General features: G+C 43.9%; 1 long non-coding RNA gene across 1 annotated transcript; it reads right to left on the bottom strand.

Moving 5' to 3' along the window:
- Positions 1–7,326: 7,326 nt before the first annotated feature.
- On the bottom strand, positions 7,327–10,709 carry LOC122237086. The gene is made up of 2 exons (XR_006215297.1): positions 10,582–10,709; positions 7,327–7,788 (listed from the first exon to the last, which is right to left on the bottom strand). It is a non-coding gene; the product is annotated as an uncharacterized LOC122237086 (long non-coding RNA).
- Positions 10,710–15,530: the final 4,821 nt, after the last annotated feature.

Below are 15,530 nucleotides of genomic sequence, written 5' to 3'. Positions count from 1 at the left end.
ATACAGAGTTCACTCTAGGTTGATACGGGATCCCAGGTGGACTCATTGCTCAGGTTGGCCCAGTTCTCTGGCAGTGGAACCTGGGCTCCTGTCAAGGTCTGGGAAGACTCAGTGCGGTGTGCATGTGAAATCTCTGGGTGGCCTTTAATTATGGGACCCGATCGCTGGGTAGGTAGTGATCGGCTGGAGTTTAAAATTGGCAACACACAATTAGGCCATGAAGACTGTGACCACTAGCTCTCCAACTCTCCATATTCGATTTCACTCCTACTAAGTTAGCGGTGTTATGATTTACCAGGTCACTGAGGAGCCTATGTGTAGTCCTAAGACATACACAAACCGCCAACGTTTCAGCCCTGTTTGCTCTCAGGTGATTATTGTCTCATTTTACAGAGCAGAAAAAGAAGTACAGTGTGATGTAACTATGTTAAGAAAAACAAATAAACCATGCGTTTGTAGTCAGACTACCTGGGATTGGAACCCGATTTTAATCACCGGCTAAGTGATCTAGAAAAACTACTTACCATCTGTGATATTACTGTTATATAACGGAGATAATGACACTGATATTTTAAGTTAATGTTAGTGTAAATACCATGCAAGGCACCAGAGACAATCAGATATTCACATACGTTCTCTCATTAGTTCGTTTGTTAGTTACCCCTACCTGCCATAATTCTTCGTCACAAATAATAACAACACCTAGTGGATTGACACAATACACATTTGTTGAGCTCAGGAGTCTGTGCATCAGAGATGTTGACCAGGCTCTTCTGGAGGGTTCTCCTGATCTTGACGGGGCTCAGTCATACGTCTGGTAATCATCAGGGTGTTAACTCATCTACAACACCCTCATCTGAGATGACTATGAAATATGACCCCATCCTACCCATCTCTCACCACCAGCTGGTGACCCCAAGCTTCTTCCACAAGACCAAGCAGGAGGAAAGGCAAAGTCCTCATGGCCCAAATGTATAACTGGCACATGGTCACTGCCACTGCATTATACTGGCCAAAGCGTGTCCTATGACCTCCCAGAGTCACAGAGTCTGGAAAGAGATTCAACTCTATTGTGAGAGAAGCACAAGGCTAAATAGCATAGAGGATGGAAAGAGGGAGGGGCGATGTGCGGAGGCCATGAACACAATGCATCTTCCTCCGCCTTTACTCTGGGCTCTCTTGCGACTTAGGTTTGAAAACGCTGCTTCTCGTAGTCATTCAGCTACAGGAGCCGTTTCGGTTTGTCCATTATACCATCTGTCTACGAGGATGCAGGCACTTTGAGGGAAAGCAATTGATTGTAAAATAACACGCAAGAATTCAAGCTTTCTGACAATCTCGGTACGCTACGAAAGCAGAGAAGATCATGCAAGCCCCAGAATTCGCAAAGCCTCTAAACCGTGTACATTCATTTATTATTTATTTATTTATTTCAGAAGACACAGGTATTTCCTTCAGTCTTTGATGGCCCAGTGGCCTCTTCTGATGTTCTTTTATGAGCAAGATGTGCGGTGACTCCTGGGCATAGTGTGAGGATGGCAGCTACAAATTCCCGTCCAGTCAAGTGAATGTTGGCTGCCCTCGTCTCTCTGCTCGCCCGTCTGCACGACCTTCTCCAGCCTAATAGCAGCTACTCCTCTCCTGACCAGAATTGGGTGTGCATAAGCCCCCCCTCTCTGTAACCCTCTTTAGGAATATAGGACAATGTTTCTTGCCTTATTTAGCCTGTAAATGCTCCCCAGCTCTATGTCTGCCATTGATACCCAAATTCCGCTGCCGCTTTCTACCCTTTAGTACGCGCTCTCTCATTTCCACTCACGCCGTCCTGCTCTGCCCGAAGGCAGGTTGTTATCCACTAACTAGCACCTGGCAGGTGTGAGGGCTTGCCCTGCATGTACCACAGTATTTTCTTCGACTTCCTTTGCTCACACCATGCTCACTCCTGTGGTGTTCAAGTAGTCATTCTAGCACTCTTTCCCTCATTTTTCCTTTCCTACTTCTGCTCTTCTTACTTCTATTCTAGAATGTGTGCCTTGTAGAAGAGTCACAGAGAGAAGGAGTCTAGAGGGGCCTGAACAGCAGACACATGACTCAGCATCTTTCTATTCCTAGAAACTTTGGTTTATCTTCAGGTAGGAGAGGCTTTGCCGAACACTTGTCTCCATCCTTCTGCGTTAAAACGCCACCTAATTTAATGATGGGGTTAAGGCTCCTTTTAACAGCTACTGAGAAATAATTAATATGTCATACGATTCAAATACTTAAATTGTACAATTAGATTGTTTCCAGCATATTTATAAATATGTGCAACCATCACCAGAAAATTTAAAACATTGTCATGACCTCACGAAGGAACTTTATATCCTTTAGTTAATTCCCTTTCTACCCTCCCACCCAGACAACCCAGGCAGAAAACCAAACCACTCATCTATTTCCTGTCAGTATAAATTTCAAAGGGAATAAGCTTTAAAGACCACTGATAGGGAAACACATAATTTAAGATATGCTTGAAATTCCTTTGAATTGTCCTTCAAATATAATTCAGATAGACACATTGATATGCCAAGTTGGACAACAGCATAGCATTTCTCAATAAAGTCAACATAGCCAAATTTGGCTCTAGGATCAGAAAAGACAGCTGCTTATTCAAGTGGCTCTTAAATGAGCTAGTTGGCTTGTGTTTGGGGATCACGATCTTAAAAATAAATGATGTTATACAGTAGAACCTCAACTCGGAAAGATACACAGACACGGGGAGGCGCTGGGGAGAGGAGACTCAGGGCTCCTGTGTGCTCCCTTTAGGGTGTCCCATAGTCAATGCAATGCCAGGAACACTATCATTAGTGTCTGTCTCTCTCTCCCGCTCTCTCCCTCCTTGCTTTCCACATTCACCTAGCATGAAAGATCTTCAGTTAATTGCATAATATGTAAGATGGCTCCATCTTAGTTGATCCATCTAAGAAGAGTTTGAACCCAAAGTTGATCCATCTAAGACGAGTTTGAACCCAAGCCAAGCACATCAGACCCCTTCACCTGACCTTTCTGAATTGACAAAGATGAGTTGGGAGAAGCAGACTCAACTGATGACAGAGCTTTGAGACACGAGGGGTGTGAGCTGCTAACATTGACCTTTTCCAATACGGTAATGAAGCTATCGCAAGAAATGGGGCTCTCCTGGAAAAAGAACTAGGAATGAGAGATGGAGAACAGGATCTGGTGACACTGGAGTCCTCAATCCATTTATCCCTGGTCCTATGCAGGACATTTTTTCTTCCCTCAGTTTGGTTGATGGGAATCAGTGCAACTCCTCTATTTTCCTGGAGCTCAAGTTGGGTTCTGAAGCTTGTATGCCACCCAAAAGTCTTCACTCATACAATTGTGATTTACATATTGTCAATAGCTCCTTCATAAGCAGATGGAGAACGTTGTGTCGAGATACAATGAGATTTTTCAAAAGGTCGGGGATTCATTGCCGAAAGTCAAGATCACACCTTAAAGACAAAACCAACAGTGGTTTTATTGCAACTGATTGCTTCGCTCTGAAAGGAGTTCTTAAGATTGTGTAGAGTGGGGTAAATATGTATGTCATGTTTAAGGTTCTGATCCAGAGAGGAAGGTCCTAGGGACGTAAAAATAAATATAGCTGATTTTTGTCCTCCAAGAGCTCACAGTTAAGGAGTGATAATACGTGTGCAAACAGAATTTTTAAAGCAATGTGATCAATGAAATATTTAACATCATTTAAAACTCTACATCCTACTGGCACATAATGTTTTGGCAAAATTTGCTTCCTTACCTTGCATTGAAAGACAAAGGATATTTACTTTGTTATGTTGTACAAATATGTGATTATAATTGTGAATATATTTTTAAAGACTACATCTCTGTGCCCCACACGTACTCTCTTACCAAGAGTGTCTTTTCTCTGAGGTCCAGGTCTTGGTGCCTGGGCTTTGGTCAGCTGAGGGGTCACTGCTGGTTAACACACACATTTGATAGGTCTGCTTTTAAATTCCATTAACCAGCAGAAAGACCTTGGATAAGCTATTTCCTCTTGGTGTCCCGTTTTATTTAAAAATCATGGATACTAAGATGACAATGCCTAGCACATGGACGGGCTGAGAAGACTGTCGGCCATATTGTGTGGCATCTAAGCGTTAGCCTCCAGAGGTCCCCAAATTTCCCAGCATTTCAGAGTTCCTGTCATCTTTAATACTTAAATGACAGTGGCCTAGGTGCCTAACCCATGAAGAGTGAGAACCAAGTAATCTATTTGGTGTTGTCTCATCTCCTCACCGTTTAGGCTGCGCTCTACGATTTGACTTTCCCACCCCAACGGGGCCCTGCACGTGTTTCGGTGGTTGCAAGACTTGATGTCTGCGTGCTCCCCCCGCCCTCTCTGTGTGAGTAGAAGGGAGAAGAAGTATGGCAGTCTGGCCTTTCCCAGAGTGGGACAACATCCTCCCCACCCTCGTTCCGCTTCCAGACCCTGCCTCTGCCCGCATTTGCCATCGACACACACAGCAAAGAGAAGGTGCTCTGTTTGCTTCAGGTACTGGTTTCCTTCTTCCACTCCACTCCTTTTGGTCAAGTATCTGTAGGAGTCTCTAGAGGAGGCCCTCCCCATTCTCTCCTGGACGGGGTATGTGGAAAGACAAAGCACTTCCTTATCCGAGAGCTTCGGAAATTTGTCTGCTCAGGAGTGCCTGAGCGGCTCAGTCGGTTAAGCATCCAACTTTCGATTTCAGCTCAGGTCATGATCTCACGGTCCGTGAGGTCAAGCCTCATGTCAGGCTCTGTGCTGACAGTGCAGAACCTGCTTGGGATTCTCTCTCGCCCTCTCTCTCTGCCCCTCCCCTGCTTGTATTTACACACACACGCCCTGTCTCAAAAGAAACAAGTAAAACATTTAAAAGTAAGAAAGAAATTTGTCAGCCCCTGTTCAAGAAGCAGCAGTTTTCAGGGGCATTGTTGTTGACTCTACCTGTGGATCATTGATTCCTATTAAGACAGAATCTGTCCACACAGTGGAATACATAGTACAATTTTTTTAAATGCAATTCCTTTTTTTCTGCAAAATTACTAAGTACATAAAAAAGTCACGGAAGCCTGGCCTTGGTTACCCCTCAGTTAAAGCGCCTATGTCCCTATGTCAGGCAAGAGTGCTTTACTTGCCAAATTCTTGCGCATGCTCAGGTACAGCTGGGAAATACGGGTCTCGCTGTGTGGCGTTCTCATCGTTGGAACAATCAGGTGTTGTATGTTCATCGAGGAACCAGGAAAGGGAGTAAGAGGACGGAATGCATACGGTGTTTAATTTATAAACTTGCAAAAGCAGACCTCAAAGACAAAAGCAGAGATCACCGCACAGCCACCCTGACCTGTGGCCAAGGGGAGCTCATAAGGAGGAAGTGGAAAGGCATGGCCTCCAGAAAGTTCTGCATCTAGGTCTGGATATTGCTAATATCCACAAGCGTCTTCTCCTTAGGGAGGGAACTGGCTTCATATCTCAACTGTTGAAGCGAGATTGGAGCCAAAGTAATTTAACCAGAATCAGCCGTTTTACCATGAAAACTGGACAGAAAGGGATACTTTGTGGGAAGGGCTTCTTAGCATTTTATCCCACCCACTAAGGTCCCTTTCTTCTTTCCAGACGTGTGCCTCCCGTGGGGTCCCTTCCTCCACAAATCCACTGTCCAGCGAAGGGTGGGCCACCGAAAAATCCAGTTCATACGTGGTGTGAGAATTACTGAAATCACCCTGGGTTATTGAAAATCAGCCTGGTGTGATGGTGTAGATGGGTAAATCTTCTCAGGAGGTCATGATATTTGGGCTGAACATTGAGAATGTGTAGGAGTTCGGTGGACTAGAGGCTCCTAGAAGGTGTCCAGGAAAGCAGTGGGCCTTTGCAAAGCATCAGCAGGTGAGAAAACTCCCTTGGGTCCTGTGTTTGTCGGCGCTGCTGAAAACAGAGCACGTGAGGATGTGACCAGACGGAGGGCTGTGGAAGCAGGCACGGGCTGGACTGTGAGGCTTGGTTCCTTCCATCCTCTCGAAGAGTCTGTGGTTGTCAGCAAGAGAAACCAGGTCTTGGCGACTTACAAGAAAGTCAAATTGTTTGGCAGGGTATGGATGAGGTAAACTGAAGAAATGCATCAGAAAGTGGACAGACAAGAAGCATGTGATTCCAGGAATCCTGACGGAAAGAATCCATAGAAAATAGTCATTTGCTGTTCAAGGCTGAGAAGTTCTTTTTTTTTTTTTTAATGTTTATTTTTGAGAGAAAGAGAAAGAGAGAGAGAGAGAGGAGCAGGGGAGGGGCAGAGAGAGAGGGAGACACAGAATCCGAAGCAGGGTCCAGGCTCCGAGCTGTCAGCGCAGAGCCCGATGAGGGGCTCGAACCCATGAACCGTGAGATCATGACCTGAGCCGAAGTCAGATCTCCAACCGACTGAGCCACCTGGATGCCCCAAGGCTGAGAAGTTCTGACGGGCTCCTTTGATCCTTATGCCCTTTTCTGAAGAAGCACTGTTGGTACTTGGGAAACCTGATCGTCAGAAGAGCAGTGATGTCTGATGTGGGACACTCCTTTCAGAGGATCTTCAAGGTGGTATGCTGGGGTTCCAGAGGAAAGCAGTGAAATGGTTAATCTATCTATCATCTATCTGTCTATCTATCTATCTATCTATCTATCTATTATCTATCTATTGATCTATCATCTATCTATCATCTATCTATCTATCTATGTATCTATCTATCTATCTATCTATCTATAATCTATCTATCTATCTATCTATCTATTATCTATATATCTATTGATCTATTGATCTGTCTATCATCTATCATCTATCTATCTTTCTATCTTTCTATCATCTATCTATCTATCTGTCATCTATCTTTCTATCTATCATATTTCTATCTATCTATTTATCTATCTTTCTTTCTATCATCTATCTATCTATCTATCTATCTGTCATCTATCTATCTATCATATTTCTATCTATCTATCTATTTATCTATCTGTCTATCTTTCTATCATCTTTCTATCTTTCTATCATCTATCTATCATCTATCTATCATCTATCTATCTATCTATCTATATATCTATCTATCATCTACCTATCTATCTATCATCTGTCTATCTACCTATCATCTATCTATCACCTATCTTTCTTATATATCAGCACTATATATCTGTTCCTATCCTGTCCTTCCACAAGTCGCAGGACCACATGTCATGTACAACCTGAGAGTTACCTCATATGCTCCTGGAAGGAGTTAAGAGGGACACCATTTACATACAAGGGATTTAAGCCAGACATTCACTCATTTCCTTGACCTAGCAAATGCAGATTTATTGAAGTTTCCTTATTTGTTTATGGGTTGACAGACTGTATTGTCCAATGTCATCTGTACATCCTTCCCAATGGGACAATTATTTTGGAAGAGTCGTGCAGAGAAAGAGTAGATTTGGGATTGCCCCGATGATGCACACCCATGGACTTCAAGACAATGGCAGAGCTAAAACGTTTACTCCTATCATGAGTCTTTCGTGGGTCACATCACAGAGGGAACCTGTATTCCCAGATACCTGCTGCCCGGTGGATACTGTCCCGAAAGCAAACACGCTTCCTTCCTTCAAGTTAACATGACAGCATGATGAGTGTGAGAGTAACAGTTTTTCTTTAACGGAATCCTGGTTAGTCGGTAAGAACATTATAAAAACAGGTGTGGAGAAATATTTCCATCATTATGTGATTTCATTGCCCAAAATAGCATGTCATTCACCTGTTTAAACAAGAAAAAAAAATTTCATTCATGCATTTTTAAAAATCTTAGAAACATAGTTTCTATTTTTTTATAAAAATTCAAATAGAGTTTCAGTGGGATTATAATCCATCTGTTAATAATATAAAAAATTGCAATACCTTCCATTTAGGAGAAGAACTAATTGACATTGTAAAAGATGAAAACTTGTGGGGCAAGTTGTAACACAAATTTCTACTTAACTGGCAGATGGGGTTTAATACTGAGTATTATAATTTAGAAAACAGACAGGGACTCTTCGGGCATAGCACTGGCTAACAGTCTTTTTCAACGCTGCTAGTCACTAAAAAAGAAACAGCAAAACAAGCTGATCTTAGATTGATGCAATCCAAGCGTCGTAACACGGTGTTGAACCAAGCTTTCAAATTTAACAGGCCATATTTCATCATATTTCGTACAAGAAAGTATGAACCATTCAGCGATTATGTTAGATTTATTATTTGATCTGTACCTTACCTTCTTAAATCCTATTTAGTATATATTTACTATATGTGAAGCTATCAGTAAATTATTACTGAAAATCAATGAAAATACATGTATTATTTATCAATGCCCAAAAATATTTCATAGAAAGGGATGTGGGGAGCGGCACCTGGGTGGCTCAGGCGATTAAGTGCCCAACTCTTGATTTTGGCTCAGGTCAAGATCTCACAGTGGTTCGTGAGATCGATCCCCGCATGGGGATCTGTGCTGACAGTGCTGAGCCTGCATGGGATTCTCTCTCTCTCCCTCTCTCTCTGCCCCTCCCCAACTCCCTCCCCCTCTCTCTCTCTCTCTCAAAATGAATGAATGAATGAATGAATGAATAAATAAATAAATAAATAAGTAGAAGGGGATGTGGGGAAAAAAATGTCTGGAGACCCTTATCTAGAAAAACATCTTGCCAATTTTGCCATGGCCATTTAATGATTGTCTGTGGCTGCTTTAAAAAAAATTTTTTTAATGTTTATTCATTTTTGAAAGACAGAGAGAGACAGAACACAAGCAGGGATGGGGCAGAGAGAGAGGGAGATACACAATCGGAAGCAGGCTCCAGGCTCTAAGCTGTCAGCACAGAACCCAACAAGGGGCTCGAACCCGAGGACCGGGAGATCATGACCTGAGCCGAACTCGGATGCTCAACTGACTGCGCCACCCAGGTGCCCCTGTCTGTGGCTGTTTTTCAAGGTGTATTTGTGTGATTAGGGCAGAGACCTCTCGTCTTGAGAAGTCAAAATTTCTTACTCTTGGTACTTTTATGTAAAGTTTTCCTTTCTCTTGTTTAAACAGTTGACAATAAATGTTGTCAGCTTATGCATATTTTTCCTGATATACATGCATAAGGGCTTGGGGGGGGGAGGGAGAAATCGTTTTATTTCCACAGGAGCAGTTCACAGGTATTGCCTTCCATCTTCCAGGGGCAGCAAATGCATCGGAGAAACAAAAGGCAATTCTGAGGTTTTCCTTTTAGAATTTCCCTTCCCAATAAGCGTTTCAGCCCAATAAAATGTTCCTCTAAGAGATTGCATATGCCCTTTATTAGACAAGGTTAGCATTTCTGATGTTTGCTTGAACAGTGCTTGTGCGCTGAACTATTTTTGAAAAGATTAATTTTCACAGAGTTTGCAGATCTCCTTCAAATGCTACAAATCCCAGCGAGCATCTCCTGGGAGCGGACCACGGGTGCTGAGCTCATGTGCTCGGTTAGTTGGACCGCAGCACCACTGCCCAGAAGTGAAGAACATTCAGGAGGGACGGATTCTTAATGGACTGTCCAACAGGAGGAAAAACACAGAGAACGTTCATGGACCTTTGGAAACCTCAGATTATTGGGTGATTCTTCTTTATTTGAAAATTTCCAGCTAGACAGATGTTGATTTCCTTATGAAATATGTACACACCTCAAGAAAGAGCAGATTAGGGAAAATTCTTGCTAATCCACTTGAAGATATGTAAGTAAATTTCTTACCCCCAGCGTTTCATGTCCACCCTTCCCCCATGACAGAGTTGTGATCTCCTCAGGTCGCTTAACTCCTTGTTTCCTCAGACTTGACTCAGGTGAGAAGCCACACTAAAGGGACCCCAACCTTCCGGGCTCGGGTGTCTAGACTCATCCCATCTGTCCGTCTGCTGGTCTGACGTCCACCTATGTCCAGCTTACTCCCAAGGAAGAAGTAAGTAATCACCCGCCCCCTTCCAAGAGCAGCTCTTACGAATCTTAATCTTTTCACTTATTGTGATTTTAGTAAATGCTCCAATATACGGAGATCTAATAAGAATGCCATTGTTCTGTTTTCCACTAATCAGCTTACGTTTCATCAACTTGTTCATAAATGAGGCCAGAAGACTATATTTTAAGTTCCAATTGGAAGTGTGAGAAGGAAGAAGGACGAAACCAGTGTTTTTGAGTCTGTACTCTGCACCCAGCGTTACATTCTTTTTATGAATACGCATTTGACATTCGTCACCTCACTTAACCCTTACACGTCACCGTGAAGAAGGCATCACTCTCTCAACTTCACTCCCGAGGGGACGAACACACACACAGGGGGAGGGTTTGCCTGAAATCACTAGCTAAACATGACAGAGGCAGGATCCAATCCCAACCTGTGTCTTTCTAAAACTCATTCTCCTAGTTAGCCTCCTGTCTATATTTTAACTTGTGTCTTCAACACACTCAGATTTCGGTTTTGAACTTCACCCAGTTTCCAGTTGACTTGAAGCCTTCTTTCCCCAGTATTTCAGCCAGAGCTTTTCCAGGAACTCTTATCTTACTTGCTGCTCATTTCCTTCTCCCTTGCAACCCCCTTCCTCCTCTCTGCTCATGTGTCCACGTCAGTATTGCCGGCGTGTCTCTGCTGTGTCTCTGGAGCCATCCACTCCCTGTGCCCTGAGGGTGTGAAGCTGTAAACCTCCAACAGACCTTGCCAACTCCCCATCCCAGCTATTGTGACATCGTCCCCTTGGGAGGTGGGGGTCCAATCTCCCCTAGTGATAAGGGGTTTAACCTTTGCCAGCGCTATAAACCCAACATCTGGCCCCTTGCTGAGTCTATTTTGGGCCGAGAGCCATGTCTGGAAGAAGGATTTTGGCCCAGATCCTGCTAACCGTCCTGTCTTCCTCAGACTCTTTAAGGCTGTAGTTTCTGCCGTGGGCTACGGGGACCTCCTCCTCCTGGCAGCCTTTCTTGATGCCCACAGCTTCTCTCTCTCTCACTGTAACTCAGGTCTCACCACCTGCTTCTTTTCTCAGTTGCCTGATGGTATCTGGTTTATCCTCTCGTGGGACAACAAAGATTCTGAACGACTATTGGAATTATCTCATACTCTGCATGAGGTTTCTCATTCTGAAGGTGGATTTTGTTACATCTGCTAGAATTGAGGTCAGTGTGCACCTGTAAACTCAGCCACACCTCCCGCCTGCTCCAGGGACCGTTCGTGTTCAACCCCAAAATGCCAGCCTTTAAGGTAAAACGGTTTTGCTACAGCTGAGCTGTAAGACCCTGGTCTTTTCCAAGACCCAACATTATAGGAACACATGAAACATGATTCTTCACCTCTATGGCCTTTTAGTTGAATTTCGGGAGTGTTATGGATTGACTTGTGTCCTTCCTGAAATTCTTCTGTGAAAGTCCTAACCCCTGTATCTCAGCATGTAACCTTATTTGGAAATGAGATGACTGCAGATGGAATTAGTTAAAGTGATGTCATTAGGACGGACCCTGATCCAATATGACAGTGTCCTCATGAAAAGGGAAAATTTGGACACAGGGACTCATAGGGAGAACACCATGTGTCCATGGAGACAAGGATTGGGCTGATGGTTTTAAAAGCCAAGGAGCACCGAAGATTGCCAGTGGATCTCCAGAAGCTGGGAGAGGGGGCCTGGGACAGATTGTCCCTCCCAGCCCTCAGAAGGAATCAACGCTGCTGACAACCTGCCCTCGGACTTTGAGTCCCAGACTGCGACACAACAAATTTCACGTGTTCTAAGGCATTCAGTTTGTGACGTTTGGTTATAGCAGGGCGGGCGAGCCAGTCTAGGAGGTGAGATATTCAGTCACGATCCAGACGAGGACGCATGGAAACTGGTGAGCAAATGCAGGCAGAGTGCTGCCGTTTGAATTACGGATCGTCCGATTATCAGCTGCTTGTTCTTTGAGAACCTCAGTTTTCAGCAGCAAAAAGCTGATATTTAGTACCTTTCTCAAGGGCTGTTATGGGGGGATAGCACACAGCCTACATGTGAGTGGTTATTACCCACCAAGCTGAAGGTTTTATTTATTTGTTTTATTTTATTTTATTTTATTTTATTTTATTATTTTATTTTATTTATTTATTTTTTAAGTTGAAGGCTTTAAATAGCAAGCAAAGTATTGGGGAAATTCAATGCCTTCAGAGATCAGAGCACACAGGAATGCCTGTATGACAGAATGTGCCCTTCTGAAAATTTTGCATGATTTCAGTTTATATTTATAAAGAGATATCACATAGTGTGGAATTTAATTTCTTTTAGAAAAAGTATATTAACAAATCACGCATACTTGTGAAGCTCTTCTGAATTGCTAAATTATCACTCGTTTTGGTATGGATGCCATGATTATTCATTTAAAATATCTATTCTTTGCCTGAATCGTAAGCATCTTTCCATGGCGTCTTCTGTGACTTGCAGGACGGGAGTAAGAAGGCATGGTCTGAGCTGGTGTATGCTAAACAGAAGCTAATCTCAATTGTCTGAATGATTTTGGCTCAGAGACGTGACTTGATGTTGGCCACCGAGTTTTGTACCCTGGCTGTACTAGGAGATTCAGCAGAAGAGTTACAAATGGTTCACAGATCTTTCTTTGCTCTGCCTCTCTGTCTTGTCCACAATCCATCCGAAGCCAGTTCTTCTTTATCCTCCCCAGCCCCCGTCTCCAGCCTCAAGCCAACTGTGCTCTCTCCGGTCTTCTAGTCAACCTGGGCTGACTGCAACAGATGGGCGAATGCCTCTGTCCTTCCGGGATTCTTTTCCTTAGGTCTGGAATCAGTCTCTCTGCAACTTATCTGCCTGGGAAACGTCTACGTGTCCTTCAAAGCCGGCATCTATGACCACCCTCCCCATCAAACTTCTCTCCTTTTATCCATTTTCCCCTATTCATTCCTGTATAGCACTATATCCTTACAGTGTGTTTGTTTTCCACACTGAATGTGGATTGAATGTGGAGCAGGTGTCTTTTATCAGACGGTGAGTGACTTTGAGGCCGGGGATCATGAGGTCATTTCTGGATCTCAAGGTTCAGAAACAGTATCTGTCGCCTGGGTAGATGTTAGAAATTATCTTCAGGGTAAAGGACAAAAGAGTAGACTCTCTGGTAACCGCAGTGTTGGAAAATCTGCTAGGTTTTGGCAAAGATGATGGATACTTCTTTGGCTGTTTAGGGGTCAGGGGCCTCAACTGCTTTATGAATATGAACACCTTATGCTCACAAAGACCACCTGAGGTAGATGGAATTTTTAGCATTTTCCGTCCACAGAAAGAGAGACTGAGGCCCAGAGACTCTGCTCAAGGACACCCGTCCAAAAAGGGGGAGGGCCAGGAAGTAAACCAAAGCCATTTGGATCTAGCATTTGCGTTTCATCACCGAGGCACAGAGCCTCCCAGAGGTCAGGGGTCTGATTGAGGAAATGAGGTATGGCCTAGTGAAAAGTGCCTAACAAAGAGACAAGTCCCATCACTGCCTCCTGACATTGTCCTGCATCATCTACCTGAACTCTTCTCCCCTCTCTGCATGCCCCAGTATTACCAAGAGTGGACCCAATGCCCTTCTCCTGGGAAGGTTTTCATGGTTTCATCTATTAGTGGGAGATCTCCTTTCCTCTGTGCCCACAGAACCTTCCACTCCTACTTCCCCCTTTCCCTGGCCTCCCGGTGCTGGGTTTATATGGACAACTTCTTCCCAAGACCGTCCAATCACTTGAAGACAGAGCCGATGCGCTGCACGTTTCATTAGTATAAACGGTAGAAAGGGCTTTGTCGCACTTGTGGTGAGTGTTTGACAACTATTTGTTGAAAAGATGAGTGAATGATCACACTGCAACAAGAAAACATTTAAGGTATTTAGGGTAAAAACAATGGAAGTGATTTAAAGTGTTTCACAAATAAACAGTGCAAGAGCCGTGATCAGACGAGATCATAAAATGTAGGTTCGCTTACGTATGAAAGGGCAAATTATGTTCCATGGAAGGGAGCCACATCGAGCGAATCCACAAGGCAACGGAATCAGTCTAATACCTCCTCCAAATACCAGAACCATAAAGATCATGCTGCATATTTGAGATGAATCCAATCAGTTATACTGTCAAACAGGCTATAAGGCAAAAAAATTTACTATTCACTTTGAAATTTCCACCCATAAATAAAGCACATGACACGCGTCTTATTGTTGGGATGCATGATTTACTTGTGTGTGTGCATATAGGTTTCTAAAAATGAGGAAAGTAGATGTGTGTGTACACACTTTATGTGTGTATGAATTATGTATGTATGTATGAAAAAGGATTTACAAGACAGCTCCAGTGCGGTGGAAAGAAAGCCCCTAACTCTAACCCTGCATGCATACCTTCCCAATCCCCATTTCTAGAAGGATGGATGCCGTGGGAGTCTGGCTTGGCACGCGCCGAATCAGAGGAACCACCCGTTTCTGTAGATTTTCAGGACGGCACAGCTATGGAAACGTGTCCCTCTGTGACTTCATTCCTCCTGCCGAGAACGTGAGAAAACAGGGATCATGTCTGTGCTTTTGGCAATGACGTTTTATCTCTTCTGTCATATCAGCCGTGTCCCAAGCTTTAAGGGATGGTGTAATTCTCTACAATACACATGCATTGCTTACTATTAAATTGCAATTCGGAAATGTTTTCCCGTGGCCAGGGTTGGTGTCTTTTAACTCACATGCTGGGGGTGCTCTGCCGGCAAAATCATTGATTTCAAACACCGGAAGTTTTGTTTTGACTTGGTTTGGTTTTTAAATTTTACACGAAACTCTAAGCATGCGCAGAGAACTCACTTGTAGGTTCAAGTTGAGCTGCTCTGTAATCCAAAAGTTAAAACCTTCCGTGTATGCAAGGGTTCCTCCCTGGGATGGACGCGGAGACAGGTGGAAGTTAGCATGAGGTCTCCAAACCGCCCCCCACCCCCGAGTCAGGAACTGAGACTCTGGCTACTTTGCCCGTCGCAAAGCACGTGGTAGAGACGTAAAATGGCCTGTAGTTATCGAAAGCATGTTATTTACTTGACATTTGGAAAACATGGTTAAAATGAAAAATAAATACTCCCCCTAAACGCAGTGTTCAAAAGTATATTTATTTATTCAAAATTCTCTGATCGGCCATCGTGCTAGCCCCGCCACCTGAGTCAGGACATCTCCAGCAACTTCGCCCTTGCAAAGATGCAGACTGCATTACGTGGGCTGGATGAGCCACCCCCGGACATGTTGGTCCGCTCTGTCCAACGTCACCACGTTCCTCTTCTCCCTTTGGGACTTCCGTGAGGCCTGTTCTTCTACAGGACACCCTGCTCCTTGTCACACTCTGGCTTCCCATCTGTGAACCTCTGATGACCCTGAATCTCCATTGGCCATTGGCGCTGAGGTATGAAGGTAAGTGACCTCCGCACGTCTCTTGTGAATGCGTTATTCTAATTGTGCATTTTCCTTGGCCTGGGGGAAAGAGCCATCGATTAGG

This window comes from Panthera tigris, chromosome A3, assembly GCF_018350195.1.
Source record: "Panthera tigris isolate Pti1 chromosome A3, P.tigris_Pti1_mat1.1, whole genome shotgun sequence".
Lineage (NCBI taxonomy): Eukaryota > Metazoa > Chordata > Mammalia > Carnivora > Felidae > Panthera > Panthera tigris.
The sequence above is the reverse complement of the archived record's forward strand: the minus strand, read 5'-3'. Positions and strand labels throughout refer to the sequence as shown.